Below are 21,667 nucleotides of genomic sequence, written 5' to 3'. Positions count from 1 at the left end.
TTTCACTGTGTCATGGAGGTTTGTAGAGAGTTAACCATGGTTCCCAAGATGAGGCATATTCTTCCCTTTTGCCTCTCTGACCCGCTAAAACCAGTTCATGGGTGTAGTGGATAAATAAAGTATTTATTAGTTCTCTAATGTGAGGAGAATCTTTGGATTTCCATTTGGATGCTAATATGTTTCTATACGTTAGGCATATGTGGGTCAGGGGCGTACCTAGAGCATTTGGCACATGGGGCGGACCCTTTGTTTGGCACCCCCCCCCACCCACACACACACGCACCCCCCTTAATTACACCCCCTCCCTCCCCCCCAGGGGCGGACTGACAACACTCGGGGCCCCCGGACCAAAAAAAAAGGCAAGGGCCCCTGCTAGGCTCTACAGCTCGTCAATCTTCTGCCACGCTCCTATTCCACCCAAATCCCACACACAATAAATTAAAATTTATATATGTAAGAAACACTTTAATGTAGGTAAATTTCCATGACCAATAATACTGGTATACAAGGAGCAAATATATACCACCACACAATAACTGGATAATACCGCCATACTGTACTGAATAAAACCACTATACACAGACCAGTATACTATAAAGAATCTGTATACAATATAAGTGATTATATACAGGACCATATGGCGGTAGATATCAGCTGTACACAGGATCTGTATACCATATAAGCAATTACAGTTACATTTTGGGACTCACAATTATGTCTTTTCTGATCAGCGGCATCCTCTTTCCTTTTCTTCTCTGTCCGGATAAGACCGCCATGTAGATCTCTTAACATCTGCAGGAAAAACATGTCAGACTCTGCATATATTCAGTGCCCTCCTCTACAATCTTCCCATCTATAGGCCCACAAACTGTAATAATGCCCTCCTTGGTGTCCTGCACAGTAAAAGGGCAGGTAGGTATCCAGGAAACCCCCTCTTTCCCATAGGTAAATGCAGAGTTACACCCCCCCCCTCTTTCCCATAGGTATATGCAGAGCTACCCCCCCTTTTTCCCATAGGTATATGCATAGATATATGCAGAGTTACACTCTCCCCCCTCTTTCCCATAGGTATATGCAGAGTTACACCCCCCCTCTTTTCCATAGGTATATGCAGCGCTACCCCCCCTCTTTCCCATAGGTATATGCAGATCTACCCTCCCCCTTTTTCCCATAGGTATATGCAGAGCTACCCCCTCTCTTTCCCATAGGTATATGCAGAGTTACACTATATACCTATGGGGAAGGGGGGTGTAGCTGTGCATATACATATGGTAAAGAGCGGGGGGTGTAGCTCTGCATATACTTATGGGAAAGAGGGGGGTAGCTCTGCATATACCTATGGGGAAGAGGGGGGGGTAACCCTGCATATACCTATGGTAAAGAGTGGGGGGGTAGCTCTGCATATACCTATGGGGAAGGGGGGGGGTGTAGCTCTGCATATACCTATACAGAGCTACACCCCCCCCCCTCTTCCCCATAAGTATATGCAGAACTACACCCCACCCTCTATACATCTATATAATAAAATAATAAATGTAAAAAAAGTGGTTCTGTTTCACAGTGATCTCACCAGCAGAGTACAGCTCTGGAGTATAATACAATACTCTGGGTCCTAAGGCAGTGCTTGCCAACCCAGGCGCCTCCAGCTATTGCAAAACTACAACTCCCAGCATGCCTAGACAGCCAAAGGCTGTCCGGGCATGCTGGCAGTTGTAGTGTTGCAACAGCTGGAGGCTCCCTGGTTGGGAAACACTGGGTTAGGCCTTAAGGCAGTGTTTGCCAACCCGGGCACCTCCAGCTGTTGCAAAACTACAACTCCCAGCATGCCTAGACAGCCAAAGGCTCTCCGGGCATGCTGGCAGTTGTACTTTTGCAACAGCTGGAGGATCCCTGGTTGAGAAACACTGGGTTAGGCCTTAAGGCAGTGTTTGCCAACCCAGATGACTCCAGCTATTGCAAAACTACAACTCCCAGCATGCCTAGACAGCCAAAGGCTCTCCGGGCATTATGGCAGTTGTAGTGTTGCAACAGCTGGAGGCTCCCTGGTTGGGAAACACTGGGTTAGGCCTTAAGGCAGTGTTTGCCAACCCGGGCGCCTCCAGCTGTTGCAAAACTACAACTGCCAGCCAGCATGCCTGGAGAGCCTTTGGCTGGCCGGGCATGCTGGCAGTTGTAGTTTTGCAACAGCTGGAGGTACCCTGGTTGGGAAACACTGGCTTAGGCCCTAAGGCAGTGTTTGCCAATCTGGGTGCCTCCAGCTGTTGCAAAACTACAACTCACAGCATGCCCGGACAGCCAAAGGGGTTGAAGGGGGGAGGTAGAAGGGGGGCAGGCAGGTGGGGGGTTACCTATATGGTGGTGGGTGATGGGAGGGAGGCCATGCAGGTGGGGAGACCGGGGTTACCCGTACGGCCACAGTAGCGGGAGGCCTGGCGCTGCAACATTCTGCTGGAGGGCGCATGCTTATCTCCAGCGCGCTCCTCTCTGCCGGCACCACGTCTCACGCGTCATCACTAACGTGATGACGCTTCTCCTAGGCAGCCACAGTGGTGCTGTAGGGCCGCACGCCGCAGGCTGCCTGGGAGGTAAGAAAAGGAGGGGGCGTGGGGGTTGGGGGCATGGCTCTGGGGGGGGTGTTTGCGGGCGGATACAGAGCGCGGGCGGCGGCAAACAGCGCGGGCGGCGGCAAAGTGATAAAAGAAAAAAAAAACTTTAATTTTGCGGCGGCGGGTCAGTCCACCCCTGGCACCCCCCTTGAGAGTGGCACCCGGGGCGGGCCGCACCCCCCCCCCCTAGGTACCCCACTGATGTGGGTTACCGGAGTTTGAATTATTTTTGGAAGATCTTCTATCCCCAGCAATAGCAGTAATAATTAATCTTTAATGTGAAAGCCTTGGGGGGCTTATCTTGATATCATATTTTTTACTTCTGTAATAAATTAGAAAATAATAGGGCATGTGAGGAAGATGTGTTTTAAGGATCCCTGGCCACCGCAATCTCTCCAACACATAGGGGATAAATGGGGAAATATTAATGATAATTGTTTTGGCGTGAAATACCACCTATTAACCATTTTGCAATGGTGTTCCCACAAATTGGCACACACTGTTGCCTTTTTAGCTGTTGTAAAGGAGCTCAACCATTTAGTTTCAGAGAAGGTTTTCCCTAGATCCGTTTCCCAACTTCTCATGCCTGAATTCTTCTGCAACCATTTGTCTTCGTTATAATAAGTATAAAAGTTTTTTAGTCCTTTCTCTTTTTCTTTTACGGGTTCCTGGAGCCAAGCATGTAGGACTTTGGGCATGGAACAATGTAAGACTGGATGTTTTGATAGATGTTTATATAATATTTCATATGATTTTTTATCTGAATCTTTGAGGTTGTATAGTGATTGCAATTCTGGAAATGGTAGCAGGTCGTTACATTCACATGGGTGAGGGTTTTACAGTGGGTTTCTCGCTGCAAGTTTGAGATGCAGTACATTTTGCGCTGGGAAACTCGCTGTGATCCCCTGCCCATGTGACTGCACCCTAAAAACACTACACTACACTACCACAAAATAAAAAGTTAAAAACACTACATATACACATACCCCTACACAGTACCCCCCCCCCCCCCCAATAAGAACATCCGGTACGCCACTGTTTCCAAAGCGGAGCCTCCAGCTGTTGCAAAACAGCAACTCCCAGTATTGCCGGACAGCCATTGACTGTCCACGCATGCTGGGAGTTTTGCAACAGCTGGAGGCGCCCTGTTTGGGAATACCCCTATGTCCACCCCTATGCAATCCCTAATTTAGGCCTCAAATGCGCATGGCGCTCTCACTTTGGAGCCCTGACGTATTTCAAGTCAACAGTTTAGGGCCACATACGGGGTATCGCCATACTCGGGAGAAATTGTGTTACAAGGTTTGGGGGGCTATTTCTCCTGTAACCCTTCATGAAAAGGAAATGTTGGGGTCTAGACCAGAATGTTAGTGTAAAAAATGTAATTTTTTACACTAACATGCTGGTGTTGCCCCATACTTTACATTTTGACAAGAGGTAAAAGGGAAAAAAGCCCCCCAAAATTTGTAACACAATTTCTCCTGAGTACGGAGATACCTCATATGTGGGCACAAAGTGCTCTGGGGGCGCACAACAAGGCCCAGAAGGGAGAGTGCAGCATGTACATTTGAGGTGATTTGCACAGGGGTGGCTGATTGTTACAGCGGTTTTGACAAACGCAAAAAAAACAAAAACCCCACATGTGACCCCATTTCGGAAACTACCCCTCACGGAATGTAATGAGGGATGCAGTGAGAATTTACCCCCCACAGGTGTCTGACGGATCTTTGGAACAGTGGTCCATGAAAATGAAAAATTTGTACAGCCCACTGTTACAAAGATCTGTCAGACACCAGTGGGGGGTAAATGCTCACTGTACCCCTTGTTACGTTCCTCAAGGGGTCTAGTTTCCAAAATGGTATGCCATGTGTTTTTTTTTTTTTTGCTGTCCTGGCACCATAGGGGCTTCCTAAATGCGACATGTCCCCCGAGCAAAATTTGCTCTCAAAAAGCCAAATATGGCTCCTTCTCTTCTGAGCATTGTAGTTCGCCTGTAGTGCACTTCAGGTCAACTTATGGGGTACCTCCATACTCAGAAGAGATGGGGTTACAAATTTTGGGGGGTATTTTCTGCTATTAACCCTTGCAAAAATGTGAAATTTGGGGGGAAACACATTTTAGTGAAAAAAAATTTTTTTTTTACATATGCAAAAGTCGTGAAACACCTGTGGGGTATTAAGGCTCACTTAATTCCTTGTTACATTCCTCAAGGGGTCTAGTTTCCAAAATGGTATGCCATGTGGTTTTTTTTTGCTGTTCTGGCACCATAAGGGCTTCCTAAATGCAACATGCCCCCCAAAAACCATTTCAGAAAAAGTACTCTCCAAAATCCCCTTGTCACTCCTTCGCTTCTGAGCCCTCTACTGCACCCGCCGAACACTTTACATAGACATATGAGGTATGTGCTTACTCGAGAGAAATTGGGCTACAAATATAAGTATACATTTTTTCCTTTTACCCCTTGTAAAAATTCTAAAATTGGGTCTACAAGAACATGCAAGTGTAAAAAATGAAGATTGTGAATTTTCTCCTGCTATTCCTGTGAAACCCCTAAAGGGTTAAAATGCTGACTGAATGTCATTTTGAATACTTTGAAGGTGCAGTTTTTATAATGGGGTCATTTGTGGGGTATTTCTAATATGAAGACCCTTCAAATCTACTTCAAACCTGAACTGGTCCCTGAAAAATAGTGAGTTTTTTGTACTGTTTGTGTATTTTATGCAACATTTATAAATAGATACTTAAAAAAAAAAAAAAAAGGTGAGGTAAAGCTAACAAAGAAGAAGGCGGAGAGGCAGCTTTAGGTTTGGTAAACTCTAGACAATGGCTTTGACATAAGGGTCCCAAATGCATGAATTCCCCTGTGTTCCAAGAACCGGAGAGTGTCGTTGTAGCCAGGGAAGGCCGAGAAGAAGCTCAGAAGTGCAATGAGGGAGTACGTAAAAGTCAATTATTTCCTTATGTAGCACTTGAACTTGCAAGAAGAGCAATTTGGTGCGATAAAACACTGTAACCTTCAGGTTTTCGCCGTTAACTGAAAAAATATACATAGGCTTAATTAGCCGTATCACAGGGAGATGATGTTTATGGACCAAAGAGGCATCAATAAAATTTCCTGCAGATCCGGAATCAAGAAAGGCTGTAGGGGAGAAGGGAGTTTTAGTAGAGGAATAAACTTGAGCAGTCAAGGTCAGACACGGAGAGGTAAAGTAGCCTCTCCCACTTGCCCTAGGTGCGAGCAATTCCCAAACGCTGTGGACGTAAAGTACCATCTTTGAGAAAGTGCTCCGGGCTGGCACAATAGGGCCACAATTTCTCATTGGGTTGATGGGTTCTTTCTTGTGAAGAAAGTCTAGTGCGATCCACCTGCATGAGCTCCTCAACTAATGAAATAGGAGACGGTTGTGGTGGACGTTTAAACACAAAAGCCAAACTGGGAAATCACCGCGGCCAGACAGGCTCTCTCTCCCAACGTAACTCCTCCAGTCTCTCAGAAATTCGTACGTCAATTCTGGTGGCCAAATTAATGAGATCAGTCAGGGAGGATGGAGGATGACACGCCGCCGAGGCATCCTTGATTCTACTTGAGAGACCTTTTTAAAAAGTTGCACACAAGGCCTCATTGTTCCAAGCTAGTTCAGAGTCTCCTTGACAGAGATTCAGTAGGGCTGTTTCCCCCGAAGAAGCCTAAGACAGTTCTTCAAATACATTTTGGAATTCAGCAAGAAATGTCCGGAGATTAGAAGACAACGGGTCATTGCATTCCCACAGCAGGGTAGCCCAGGCCAAAGCTTTTCCAGAAAGAAGGCTGATGATAAAGGCCACTTTAGCACGCTCTGTAGGAAACTGGTCCGCTTGAAGTTCTAGATGCATAGAACACGAAAAGTGTACGCGCACTCACCGTTAGGCTGAAGTCGATCTGCTTGTGACGCAGGGTCTGGATACGGGATCACATAAGACGCATCCTAAGTGCGCTCAGAAGACAGCGAGGCGATGCCATTGCCATTTCGCGCACAAACGGTGCTTCGTCCGGCCTCTCTAATCACGTCATCGCGCCTGGTATATCTGCTGCTAGGTTGCCAAGGCAACGGGGAAACATTCAAGTACGGTAAGAGAGGAGAGCCAAAATACCTCTGAACTCAAAAGCACCGCAACATAGTGAAAAGCAGCTATCACCGAAGCGAGACACGTGCAGAAACCATGTAAAAGTGCGCTGTGAATCAAATAAAGCCTTGTGAAGGGAAAAAAGAGAGAACAGAGTGTCCACCCAGAAGAGAGAAAGAAGAGAGAGAACGCATGCTACAAAAGAAAAATAGATAGATCCATAAGTCGGCAGATTGCCTAATGTAGAAAGAATCATGTGATAACTATTGTAAATTAAAACTGAAATAGCATAGTCTATTTAAGAAATGGAGCAAGGTCTAAACGGTCATTTAGACCTGCTGGGCCTTGAGCTCCGCATCGCATTATCCATCTAGCTTCACATTTTAGGAGGAGGTTGCTCCTATCTCCTCCTGATTCTGGGATGAAAATTCTTTGGAGACCACCAAATCGCAGGACTTCTGTGCCATTGTTATGACATAGGCGCAAGTGTTCAGCTACCCCCGGGGCTCCTTGCCCTTTCCGAAGGGAGTAGAGATGTTCTCTAAATCTGACCCACATTTGACGTTCTGTCTTGCCTATGTAAAAACATTGACACACTAGATAATAAACCACAAACGTTCTTCTGCACATAATTGTATGTGCTATGAAAGACACCGCCTATTGTGAGGGCTTTGTCGCACGTATTGTATCTACAGTAGTGACAGGTCCCACATTTGAAATTACCCTTCAACGTCTTTTCAGTTAGCCATGTTGAAGGAGTAGTCGGATGGGGAGGTTTACTCATCATTTTAAGCTGGTCGGAAATGGTTTTATTTTTTTCTATAAGATATCAGAGGGGGGCGTTTGGCAACTGCTCTGAGATATTGGTCGGTTTCTAGGAAATGCCAATATTTCCTAATTGCACTATTGATCTTATTATTCATAGCAGAATTTTTGAACGAGAGGGTGAACCTTTTTTCGCTGTCATCCTTTGTATGTCCTTTTATTTTTCTATTCTTGTTTCTCAGCAAGTCCTCTCTGTTCATACTATTCACTTTGTCACGTGCTGTATCCAAAATATGTTGGGGATATCCACGTTCTCTGAGCCTCTTTTCTAGATCATCGGCCTGTTTTGAAAAGGTTGTTGTGTCACTGTTTAGGCGCTTTAAAAGCATGAATTGGCTTAGTGGTATTCCTTTTTTCGTATGAAAAGGGTGTGAGCTTGATAAATGCAATAAGCTGTTCCTTGATGTATTTTTTCTGTAGCCTTTGGTCATTAAGCCTTCTGGGGATATGATGATGTCTAAATCGAGAAATTCAAGATGAATGTCACTGAGAACGCTCGAGAATTTCATATTCATATCGTTCACTTCATTGAGGTACGTGACAAATTCTTGGAACGTTTCGTCCGGTCCGTCACATATAATCAGGACGTCATCTACATAACGTTTGAATGCCTTGATATTTTTAGCAAATGGGTTTCTAGTTGAAAACACATACTTGTATTCGAAAAATGCAAGAAACAAATTAGCAAAAGTACAGGATATTGGGGTCCCCATAGCGGTCCCTGTCTTCTGTTTGAACCACTGTTTATTGTATTGAAAGGTGTTCTGTGTAAGTATAAAGGTGATTGATTCAGCTACAAAATCTATGAAGGTGGGTGACTTACTTGTCTGTTGGAGGAAGAATCGGATTGCCTGTACACCCGCATCAATCGGGATACAGTTCAGTGTGTGCACCCCGCAGGTTGTTGGATTGCATCCCTGGAAGCCTCATATATACGGCGACAGAGCCACACTGCACAAAGCGGCAAGCAGCCCACCCGCAGTACCGTATGTATAGGAGTGCTCTCCTACTCTTTCTCCATAGTGTTTATTTAGTGATTCTTATCTACATTAGGATTAGAGCACCCTACAGTAATATACGGTTTATTTGGGCATAATGGACTTGCACACTAATACTAGCAGAACAGAGGCTCCTGGACCTAGCCATACTGAAAGGGAAGACGCTGGTGCATTTTTTACATCATGTAACACCACAGATGAAGTGCGAGTGATGAGTGTGAAGGCACTAGAATTCAAAGCACATAACTTAGCAGAGAAAGAGCTGAGAGCTTTCTGGACCATAAATTCCCTGAAAGCATACCAGGAAAGTGGGAGGGTCCCGAGAGGTCTCAGGGTCTATAAGACCCGCTCCCAGTTCCAGAGTAATCAGAGTTTCTTGGAAGTATGGAAAGAGGTGCATGCTACGCATTCTATGAATCTATTAACACTCGTTTTAGAACAAAATCAGCACGACAATCTAGCGATCACAGAGGAATTAAGCAAAGTTAAGAAGGAACTCAGCACTAGATTATCACCACAACAGTCAGAAACGTTCTTTAATAATCTAGACAAAAAATTTTAAGTTATAGAAATAGAGGTGAAGGAATGCAAGAGAGATAAGTTTGTGCGGGACAAAAAAGATTATGACACCAATACTGTGTTCACCTGGAAACAACAAAAAGGAGGAAGGGGAAGGGCCAGAGGAGGAGGGACCAGAAGAAGGACCTATAGAAAAAAACGCAGTTCCGACTATTAAACCACCGATAGGAGGAGCCTAGAGCTCAACCTTCTAATACTAGTCAAAGAGAATGGGCCCCTTTGGAAGGAAGACAAGGAGGAGCAGGAGAAGTAAGAGGAGGCCAAACAAAAATATATCAGAAAAGGAAGACGGTCACATGGGAGGACTAATGAACATGGGCAATGTAATTAACATTTCAGGGGAGGAGCTATCAGAGAACTGCATTTCCGCATTATCAAAAGGTTTAAACTTCGGGTTACAGGAAGACTTTGATTGTGTACAATTAGAAGTCGACCTGTATAAAGCTACACGCAAGATGAATCTATATAAATTATATAAAAATAAGAATGTTACACCTACAATCGAGTTAGAAGGTGCCGTCCCATGCCAGATCGGGCCACTAGGTTTTATACCTGTCTCCAGCTTCACGCCGGAAGAGAATTAATCCGTGAGAATATTAGCAGAACTATCGGACGGAATAGAGACAGTCGAACATACTGACCCAAGCAAAATCAGGTTTACGGGGGGAACCCCTCATCATTTAGTCCCCAGGTTCCAACAGGATCAGCTATTGACCTATTCACGAAAGCAGTACTACAAGAGATGAAATGTCTAATGTATCCTAAAACTGTTTCTAATTTAACAGAGGAAGAGAATAAAGCCCTCAAATGGATAGCCACACAGCCTCAACTGAAGGTAACAAAGGCAGACAAAGGAGGAGCTATAGTCGTAATGAGGAGCGAGCAATATGAACAAGAAGCCCTCAGACAGCTATCTAACGACAGCACCTATGAGCGCCTTAAGTCCGATCCCACATGTAAAATCCAGAACTCGTTAAGAACTCTATTAAGACGGTTTGTGGAAAAGGGAGTTTTAGATCTTAGAACAGCTGAGAGGCTACTACCTCAGTGCCCCAGTAAACCCAGATGGTATTTGCTCCCTAAGGTGCATAAGTCACGGACCCATCCCCCAGGTCGTCCGATCGTTGCGGGGATAGGGTCCGTGACCGAGCACCTGTCTAGCTATATGAACTGGCTTCTACGACCCCTTCTACCTGATACCCCGTCCTATCTGAAGGACTCGATAGATGTCTTGTTGTTTCTTAAAGATGTGGTATGGACTCCGGGTTACAAGCTCGCCAGTATAGATGTGGAGAGCCTGTACACCCGCATCCCGATTGATGTGGGTGTACAGGCAATCCGATTCTTCCTCCAACAGACAAGTAAGTCACCCACCTTCATAGATTTTGTAGCTAAATCAATCACCTTTATACTTACACAGAACAACTTTCAATACAATAAACAGTGGTTCAAACAGAAGACAGGGTCCGCTATGGGGACCCCAATATCCTGTACTTTTGCTAATTTGTTTCTTGCATTTGCTAAAAATATCAAGGCATTCAAACGTTATGTAGATGACATCCTGATTATATGGGACGGACCGGACGAAGCCTTCCAATAATTCGTCTTGTAACTCAATGAAGTGAACGATATGAATATGAAATTCACGAGCGTTCTCAGTGACGTTCATCTTGAATTTCTCGATATAGACATCATCATATCCCCAGAAGGCTTAATGACCAAAGGCTACAGAAAAAATACATCAAGGAACAGCTTATTGCATTTCTCAAGCTCACACCCTTTTCATACGAAAAAAGGAATACCACTAAGCCAATTCATGCGTTAAAAGCGCCTAAACAGTGATACAACAACCTTTTCAAAACAGGCCGATGATCTAGAAAAGAGGCTCAGAGAACGTGGATATCCCCAACATATTTTGGATACAGCACGTGACAAAGTGAATAGTATGAACAGAGAGGACTTGCTGAGAAACAAGAATAGAAAAATAAAAGGACATACAAAGGATGACAGCGAAAAAAGGTTCACCCTCTCGTTCAAAAATTCTGCTATGAATAATAAGATCAATAGTGCAATTAGGAAATATTGGCATTTCCTAGAAACCGACCAAGATCTCAGAGCAGTTGCCAAACGCCCCCCTCTGATATCTTATAGAAAAAAATAAAACCATTTCCGACCAGCTTAAAATGATGAGTAAACCTCCCCATCCGACTACTCCTTCAACATGGCTAACTGAAAAGACGTTGAAGGGTAATTTCAAATGTGAGACCTGTCACTACTGTAGATACAATACGTGCGACAAAGCCCTCACAATAGGCAGTGTCTCTCATAGCGTACCACATACAATTACGTGCAGAAGCACGTTTGTGGTTAATTATCTAGTGTGTCCACGTTTTTACATAGGCAAGACAGAACGTCAAATGTGGGTCAGATTTAGAGAACATCTCTACTCCCTCCGGAAAGGGCAAGGAGCCCCGAGGGTAGCTGAACACTTGCACCTATGTCATAACAATGGCACAGAAGTCCTGAGATTTGGTGGTCTCCAAAGAATTTTCATCCCAGAATCAGGAGGAGATAGGAGCAACCTCCTCCTAAAATGTGAAGCTAGATGGATATTGCGATGCGGAGCTCAAGGCCCAGCAGGTCTAAATGACCGTTTAGACCTTGCTCCATTTCTTAAATAGACTATGCTATTTCAGTTTTAATTTACAATAGTTATCACATGATTCTTTCTACATTAGGCAATCTGCCGACTTATGGATCTATCTATTTTTCTTTTTTAGCATGCGTTCTCTCTCTTCTTTCTCTCTTCTGGGTGGACACTCTGGTCTCTCTTTTTTCCCTTCACAAGGCTTTATTTGATTCACAGCGCACTTTTACATCGTTTCTGCACGTGTCTCGCTTCGGTGATAGCTGCTATTCACTATGTTGCGGTGCTTTTGAGTTTGGAGGTATTTTGGTTCTCCTCTCTTACCGTACTTGAATGTTTCCCCGTTGCCTTGGCAACCTAGCAGCAGATATACCGGGCACGATGACATGATTAGAGAGGCCGGACGAAGCGCCGTTTGTGCACGAAATTTCAGCATCGCCTCGCTGTCTTCTGAGCGCACTTAGGATGCGTCTTATGTGATCCTGTATCCAGACCCGGCGTTACAAGCAGATCGACTTCAGCCTCACGGTAAGTGGGCATACACTTTTCTTGTGTTATTACGTTTGATGCTTCAGTTCAGTGTGTGCACCCTGCAGGTTGTTGGATTGCATCCCTGGAAGCCTCATATATACTGCGACAGAGCCACACTGCACAAAGCGGCAAGCAGCCCACCCGCAGTACCGTATGTATAGGAGTGCCCTCCTACTCTTTCTCCATAGTGTTTATCTAGATGCATAGAACACTGAGTTACGAAGCCTCTACACAACTTTGTGTCACCATCATACTTGGTGGGAAGAGACAAACGAATCTTGGAGCCACCAGAAGCCACTGGAGCAGAAGACGCAGATGGTACCTCTGGCGAGGGTTGAGGCTGTTGTATAGCAAGGAACTGTTGCATAAGCGCAGAAAGCTGCAACAACTGCTGTGCTTGTTGTTCAATTTGCGCGGATTGCTGTGCGACAATGGTAGAGAGGTCGGAGACACTGGGCAGAGGAACCTGGGCTGGATCCATGGCCGGATCTTCTGTTAATGGCAGAGAGTAGTGGATCTGCTGACCTATGTGGACAATGACTGAACCGTACCAGGGAGTGAAGTCTAAGGTGCCGCTGGTTTTCCCCAGAGCCCGCCGTGGGATGGTGTTGCTGCAGCAGGCGGCACCCAGGTCGCTGCCCCTGGCACGATCCATCCACACAGGTTGCCCAGATGAAATTCGGCACAAAAAAATATAGGAGTAGTCTGGACGAAGCAAAGGTCAGTAGGTAGGCGGCAAAGGAGCAAGGTCTTGTCACAAGCAAGTAGGTCAGAAACACAGTAGGCTAAACTTGGGAAATGCTTTCTCAGAGGCTCCAGGCACAGACTTCCGCCAGCAGCAGACCAATCAAGGGCGCACTGGCCCTTTAAAACGCAGAGTGCCTGCAAGCGTGCGCCCTAGGGGATGGGAACGCGCACGCCGGACATGAGCAAAGGCAGACGAGGAAGGTGAGAAGACACCGAGGATTTGCATACGGCGGTTTCCCGCTATGCGAATCCCAGAGCCACCCGCAGCTAGAGCAGGAGAGCGCACAGGGCCAGAGAGACCTTCCAGGGTGCCGGTCATAACAACCATAAAGAAATGGTCAAAGTTAACAACAAGGTACTACAAAAGTTGGATACTGGCAGACTATGCTTTGACAAGTGAAAATCTCAGCGAGATCCTCCTTATGATCCATTACAGTGGTAAAAAGCCGCGTTGAGGATAAGGTCATGTAAACCATTGACATGTTTTTTTTGTATTTATGCATGTTCATTGAACTGAATTTTGCACACAATAGCACCTTATAAACTGTTTACACGATTTGCACCGCACTTTATCCTTTGTGTTTGTATGATATTATTTGGACACAATAGGGCATTACAATGTAGGGCATATGGTCCGGAGATATGGGGGTTGCCCTTTCTAGAGCGAGTGCCCCAGTTACGTATCAAACAGTTAGGGGAGCCATTTACGAGTAGGGTTATATTTTAGGGGTCAACCACTGAGTCCAATAGAGGGTCACGGCAGGTAGTCCAGGGACAGTATAAACATTATCTGTTCCCATTGATTTTTTTGTACTAGCTTGTGGTTAACTTTGACCCTTTCTTTATGGTGCTGTGTGTTACCAAATTAGACTCTTTTATATTTTCACTAGTCACATTTATAGCACCTGGTTATGCTTATTTCTGAATTTTAATAGTGATGTATTAAAAGGTATATTTCATCTTTGTATACAATATACCCCAGTTTCTTTGGTTTACAATTTCTTTTCTCCAGTATTTCAAAAATACATATCCTAGACACATGTCAAAAGTTTGGATCGGTCGGGGTCTTTGTGTTCAGATCCCAACAAATTGATAGAACAAGCCAGGAGAAAAGTACGGCTGACTGAGGCAATCCCATCATCCATTGTAAGTTTTTCTCGCTGATAGCACTTCCGAAAAAGTACTGGAAGGATTAAGATTTTTTAATAGAAGTGATTTACAAATCTGTTTAACTTTCTGGAACCAGTTGATTAAAAAAAAAAAAAAGTTTCCACGGGAGTACCCCTTTAACCCCTTAACCCCTTAAGGACCGGGGTTTTTTCCGTTTTTGCATTTTCGTTTTTTGCTCCTTGCCTTTAAAAAATCATAACTCTTTCAATTTTGCACCTAAAAATCCATATGATGGCTTATTTTTTGCACCACCAATTCTACTTTGTAATGACGTCAGTCGTTGTGCCCAAAAATCTACGGTGAAACGGGAAAAAAAATCATTGTGAGACAAAATTGAAAAAAAAAACGCCATTTTGTAACTTTTGGGGGCTTCCGTTTCTACGTAGTACATTTTTCGGTAAAAATGACACCTTACCTTTATTCTGTAGGTCCATATGATTAAAATGATACCCTACTTATACAGGTTTGAATTTGTCGCACTTCTGGAAAAAATCATAACTTCATGCAGAAAAATTTATACGTTTAAAATTGTCATCTTCTGACCCCTATAACTTTTTTATTTTTCCGTGTATGGGGCGGTATGAGGGCTCATTTTTTGCGCCGTGATCTGAAGTTTTTAACGGTACCATTTTTGCATTGATAGGACTTATTGATTCATGATATAAAAAGTGACCAAAAATGCACTATTTTGGACTTTGGAATTTTTTTGCGCGCACGCCATTGACCGTGCGGTTTAATTAACGATATATTTTTATAATTCGGACATTTCCGCACGCGGCATACCATTTATGTTTATTTTTATTTTTAATTACACTGTGTTTTTTCTTTTATGGGAAAAGGGGGGTGATTCAAACTTTTAATAGGGAAGGGGTTAAATGATGTTTATTCACTTTTTTATTGCACTTTTTTTTTGCAGTGTTATAGGTCCCATAGGGACCTATAACACTGCAGACACTGATTTTTTACATTGAGAACTGGTTTCTCACAAGAAAGCAATGATCGATGATTCTGCCGCATGACTGCTCATGCCTGGATCTCAGGCACTGAGCTGTCATTCGGCGATCGGACAGAGAGGAGGCAGGTAGGGGCCCTCCCGCTGTCCTGTCAGCTGTTCGGGATGCCGCGATTTCACCGCGGCTATCCCGAACAGCCCACTGAGCTAGCCGGCATGCTTTCGGTTTCACTTTAGACGCGGCGTTCAACTTTGAACGCCGCATCTAAAGGGTTAATAGCGCGCGGCACAGCGATCAATGCCGCGCGCTATTAGCCACGGGTCCCGGCCGTTGTTAGAGGCCGGGCCCGAACCGCTATGACGCGGGGCCACGCCGTGGCCCCGCGTTATAGATCGGGAGTGGACACATGACGTTCCAGTACGTCATGTGTCCTTAAGGGGTTAAGGACCAAGGGCATACAGGTACGCCTTTGCTCCCTGGTACTTAAGGACCAAGGGCGTACCTGTACGCCCGTGGGAATTTCGGTCCCGGCCGCGTGCCAGGCGGGGACCGGGCCGGGGTGACTGCTGATATCTATCAACAGGCACCCCGCGCAAATGCATGCTGCATGCTGGGAGTTGTAGTTGTGTACCTCCAGCTGTTGCATAACTACATCTCCCAGCATGCCTTTCGGCGATCTGTACATGCTGGGAGTTGAAGTTTTGCAACAGCTGGAGGCACACTGGTTGGAAAATACTGAGTTAGGTAACAGAACCTAACTGAAGGTTTTCCAACCAGTGTGCCTCTAGCTGTTGCAAAAGTACAACTCCCAGCATGCATTGTCTGTCAGTACATGCTGGGAGTTGTAGCTTGGAAACAGCTGGAGGTTTGCCCCCCCATGTGAACGTACAGGGTACATTCACACTGGCGGGTTTACAGTAAGTTTACTACTTCAAGTATGAGCTGCGGCAAATTTTTCGCCGCAGCGCAAACTCCTAGCGGTAAATTCACTGTAAACCTCTGCCAGTGTGAACGTACCCTAAAAACACTACACTACACTAACACATAATAAAGGGTAAAACACTACATATACACCCCCTTACACTGTCCCCCCAATAAATAAAAAAAACTTATTGTACGGCAGTGTTTCCAAAACGGAGCCTCCAGCTGTTGCAAAACAACAACTCACAGCATTTCCGGACAGCCACTGACTGTCCAGGCATGCTGGGAGTTTAGCAATAGCTGGAGGCACCCTGTTTGGGAATCACTGGCGTAGAATACCCCTATGTCCACCCCTGTGCAATCCCTAATTTAGTCCTCAAATGCGCATGGCGCTCTCTCACTTCAGAGCCCTTTCGTATTTCAAGGAAACAGTTTAGGGCCACATATGGGGTATCTCCGTACTCAGGAGAAATTGCACTACTAATTTTGGGGGCTTTTTTTCCCTTTTACCCCTTATGAAAAAGAAAAGTTGGGGTCTACACCAGCCTTTTAGTGTAAAAAAAAATTTTTTTTTACACTAACATGCTGGTGTTGTCCTTTACTTTTTATTTTCACGAGAGGTAAAAGGAAAAAAAGACCCCCAAAATTTGTAATGCAATTTCTCCTGAGTACGGAAATACCCCATATATGGGCGTAAAATGTTCTGCGGACGCACAACAAGGCTCAGGAGTGAGAGCGCACCATGTACATTTGAGGCCTAAATTGGTGATTTGCACATGGGGGGCTGATTTTACAGCGGTTCTGACATAAACCCAAAAAAATAAATACCCACATGTGACCCCATTTTGGAAACAACACCCCTCACGGAACGTAACAAGGGGTATAGTGAGCCTGAACACCCCACAGGTGTTTGACAAATTTTCATTAAAGTTGGATGGGAAAATGAAAAAAAAAAAATTTCACTAAAAGTGCTCTATGGGTGCACTACAATGCTCAGAAGAGAAGGAGCGCCATTGGGATTTTGAAGTGAAAATTTGTCCGGAATTGAAGGCCACTTGTGTTTACAAAGCCCCCATGGTACCAGAACAATGGACCCCCCCCCCCACATGTGACCCCATTTTGGAAACTACACCCCTCATGTAATGTAATAAGGGGTACAGTGAGCATTTACGCCCCACAGGTGTCTGACAGATTTTTGGAACAGTGATCCGTGAAAATGAAAAATTTAATTTTCCATTTGCACAGCCCACTGTTCCAAAGATCTGTCAAACGCCAGTGGGGTGTAAATGCTCACTGTACCACTTATTAAATTCTGTGAGGGGTGTAGTTTCCAAAATAGGGTCACATGTGGGGGGGTCCACTGTTCTGGCTTCATGGGGGGCTTTGTAAATGCACATGGCCCCTGACTACCATTCCAAATGAATTCTCTTTCCAAAAGCTCAATGGTGCTCCTCCTCTTCTGAGCATTGTAGTTCGCCCGTAGTGCACTTCAGGTCAACTTATGGGGTACCTCCATACTCAGAAGAGATGGGGTTACAAATTTTGGGGGGTATTTTCTGCTATTAACCCTTGCAAAAATGTGAAATTTGGGGGGAAACACACATTTTAGTGAAAAATTTTTTTTTTTACATATGCAAAAGTCGTGAAACCCCTGTGGGGTATTAAGGCTCACTTTATTCCTTGTTACGTTCTACAAGGGGTCTATTTTCCAAAATGGTATGCCATGTGTTTTTTTTTGCTGTTCTGGCACCATAGGGGCTTTCTAAATGCGACATGCCCTCCGAGCAAAATTTGCTCTCAAAAAGCCAAATATCACTCCTTCTCTTCTGAGCATTGTAGTTCGCCCGTAGTGCACTTCAGGCCAACTTATGGGGTACCTCCATACTCAGAAGAGATGGGGTTACAAATTTTGGGGTCTATTTTCTGCTATTAACCCTTGCAAAAATGTGAAATTTGGGGGGAAACACACATTTTAGCGAATTTATTATTTTTTTTTTACAAATGCAAAAGTCGTGAAACACCTGTGGGGTATTAAGGCTTACTTTATTCCTTGCTATGTTCCCCAAGGGGTCTAGTTTCCAAAATGGTATGTCATGTGTTTTTTTTCTGCTGTTCTGGCACCATAAGGGCTTCCTAAATGCAACATGCCCCCCAAAAACCATTTCTGAAAAACGTACTCTCCAAAATCCCCTTGTCGCTCCTTCGCTTCTGAGCCCTCTACTGCGCCCGCCGAACAATTTACATAGACATATGAGGTATATCCTTACTCGAGAGAAATTGGGCTACAAATATAAGTATACATTTTCTCCTTTTACCCCTTATAAAAATTCAAAAATTGGGTCTACAAGAACATACAAGAAGTGTAAAAAATGAAGATTGTGAATTTTCTCCTTCATGTTGCTGCTATTCCAGTGAATCACCTAAAGGGTTAAAACACTTACTAAATGTCATTTTGAATACTTTGGGGGGTGCAGTTTTTATAATGGGGTCATTTGTGGGGTATTTCTAATATGAAGACCCTTCAAATCCACTTCAAACCTGAACTGGTCCCTGAAAAATAGTGAGTTTGAAAATTTTGTGAAAAATTGGAAAATTGCTGCTGAACTTTGAAGCCCTCTGCTGTCTTCCAAAAGTAAAACACGTCAATTTTATGATTCAAACATAAAGTAGACATATTGGAAATGTGAATAAAAAAAAAATATTTTGAATATCCATTTTCCTTACAAGCAGAGAGCTTCAAAGTTAGAAAAATGCAAAATTTTCAAATTTTTCATCAAATTTTGGGATTTTTCACCAAGAAAGGATGCAAGTTACCACAAAATGTTACCACTATATTAAAGTAGGATATGTCACAAAAAAACATTCTCAGAATCAGAATGATAACTAAAAGCATTCCAGAGTTATTAATGTTTGAAGTGACAGTGGTCAGATGTGCAAAAAACGCTCTGGTCCTAAGGTGTAAAATGGCCTCGTCCTTAAGGGGTTAAACGCATCAGAGTTAGTTTTCCTGAAGTTTACCTGTCATTGAAGGTGATTATTAAAGGGGTTATCCACATAAGGTGATTTTAGTACGTACCTGCCAGACAGTAATGGACATGCTTAGGAAGGATCTGCGCTAAATAGATCTTGGGGCTAAATAGCTATGTTGGGAAATTACTATAAAGCTGTGGCTATCTTTTTTGAACTGGCTATTTCCTGTTGGAGTTTGTTCCCTTAAAATACAAGTCCCAGGATTCCTTGTATGTAAGTCTGAGGTCACTTTTCTCCTTCCCACACATTAGCCACCCCACCCATCGAAAAACACCTGTGATCCCTTCAATGCATTAGACCTGTGTTTTCTTACCAGTGTGCCTACTTCTTGCAGAATTATCTCCCACCCAGTGGTCGCTCCACCCAGACAGGCTCATCTGAACACCTGACTAGTGATGTAATGTCTCTGGCTGCACTGCAATCGGGGAAAACCTGAGACAGCAGTCATTTTGTATGCTGTCAAAAATAAACATTGGTGCAAAAATAACAGAAGGATTGCAAGACCAGCAAAGAACACAGATACATATACTATATTATGAACTACACTAACTTTACAGCCCCTGCAGCATAGTCAAATAAAAAAAATCCCGGAATATCCCTTTAAGGATAAGCAGCCCTGTGTGTGTACATGAGAAGTAACACTATTTCTTGCATTTCTTTGTATATATATTTCAGCAGATGTCTGCTTTGCAGGCTTCATCTATAATTTGCTATTCTCCCAGAGCTGGTGGGCCGAGCTTCCTCTTCCCCCCCTCCATAGTCTTAAATTGTGATTGCTAGTGATTGCTACTGACACATAGCAATCCATATAGTAATAACATTAAATTGTTTAAAAGATTTGTCGACGACATCCTGGTAGTTTGGGAGGGTACAGAAAGTACATTTAAATAATTTAAATGATACCAACCAGGTGAATATGACATTCACATATTTACATGCAAATTTATCTTTGGAATTTTTGGACATTGAGGTATTCATAGAGAATTATGAGATAGTCACCAAAGGATTTAGAAAGGGGATTTCAAAGAACGCTCTATTACATTATTCAAGTTTGCATCCGAAAAAAATTAAGCAAAGCATCCCCTATGGTCAATTTGTGAGATTGAAAAGGATTAATTCCAGGCCAGATATATATTCTCAACAGTCTGAAGATCTGAAAACTAGACTAAATGCAAGAGGCTACCCTACTGACATCGTAGCAAAAGCATTCGATAGAGCAGAATCAAGATCTAGGAGGGAGTTGTTGTCCAAAAACAAAGAAAGAAAAAGGAAAGGAGAAAAATTCATATTCTCCTTTAGCAACTCCCCCATGAACAAAACACTCTCTGATATAATACATTGTAACTGGTACATTTTAGAACAGGACCAAGACATGAAGGATACAGCCCAAAATAGGCCAATTATTACATTAACAAAATAAAATAAAACCATAGGTGATTTTCTAAAAAGTGTAATCAAGAACAAGAAAAAGAAACAGACAGATTGGCTAACAGAAAATAAACAGAAATTTTAAATGTGGGTACTGTTCTATGTGCACATTGAATCTGAATAAATGTACGTTTAAATTAGGACCTAAATACATAGAGGTGAAACAGTTAATAACATGCAAGACCATGTTCGTGCTGTACTGCCTGTTGTGTCCCTGTGGATACTACTATGTTGGAAAAACGAAGAAAAGGCTGTTCGAAAGAATCCAAGAACATGCATGATCGATTGTAACTGGTAAAGGGGTACCTAGATTAATTACACACATAAAAGAGGCACACGCAAATGTATGAAGTTTGCTGGATTAGAGAGGATTGAAACCAATGAAAGGGGGGGGGGGGGGGACAGACATAGAACTCTGCTCCAAAGGGAAGCCCCTTGACTGTATATTGGCAATGTAACTACTCTATTCAATAAATATATATGTCTCAATGAACTTTACTGGCGTGAGCCCCACCGTGTGTCTGGTTAATGTGAAAGCGCACTACCCAGTGACCGCAGTACACATTGTATTCAGTTCCCGGGAGCAGTGCCAGGTGTTCTGTTAACAAGTGCTATTAAAATATAAGATTAGCTAAATCACACAGTTGATGGCGTACACATTAAAAAAAAAAGTCCAAAATTGTGCATTTTTTGTCACATCATATAACATAAAAATGTTTATAAAAGGCGATCAAAAAGTCCCATCAAAACAAAAATGGTACTGAGAAAAACTACAGACCGTGGTGCAAAAAATTAGCCCTCATATAGCCCCAAATGCAGAAAAATAAAAAGTTATAGGGGACAGGGTGCCAATTTTAAACATACTAATTTTGGTGCATGCAAATAAAAAATTTAGAGTAATAAAATAAAACCTACGTAAATTGGGTATCTTTGTAACCATATGGACCTACAGTATAAAGATAAGGTGTTGTTTTTACCAAAAAATGCACTGCGTAGAAACAGAAGCCCCCACAAGTTACAAAATGGCATTTTTTTTATTTCATCACACAAATAATTTTTTTTGTTTCGCTGCAGATTATGTTATATAATAAGTGAAGTTATAAAATGATGTTGCCCTAAAAGTTCCCA

At 43.5% G+C, this 21,667-nt stretch overlaps 1 protein-coding gene across 1 annotated transcript in view; it reads right to left on the bottom strand.

The window, feature by feature from the left end:
• Positions 1-750: 750 nt before the first annotated feature.
• The window catches only part of LOC130356595 (uncharacterized), a 164,370-nt gene continuing 143,453 nt past the window's right edge, over positions 751-21,667 (bottom strand). The window contains exon 8 of the mRNA XM_056558347.1: positions 751-792. The gene's annotated coding sequence lies outside the window, so the exon portion shown is untranslated. The remainder of the gene's footprint in view (positions 793-21,667) is intronic.

This window comes from Hyla sarda, chromosome 2 (assembly GCF_029499605.1).
Source record: "Hyla sarda isolate aHylSar1 chromosome 2, aHylSar1.hap1, whole genome shotgun sequence".
Taxonomy (NCBI): domain Eukaryota; kingdom Metazoa; phylum Chordata; class Amphibia; order Anura; family Hylidae; genus Hyla; species Hyla sarda.
Note: the sequence above shows the minus strand (reverse complement) of the source record. Positions and strands in the feature narration are given on the sequence as shown.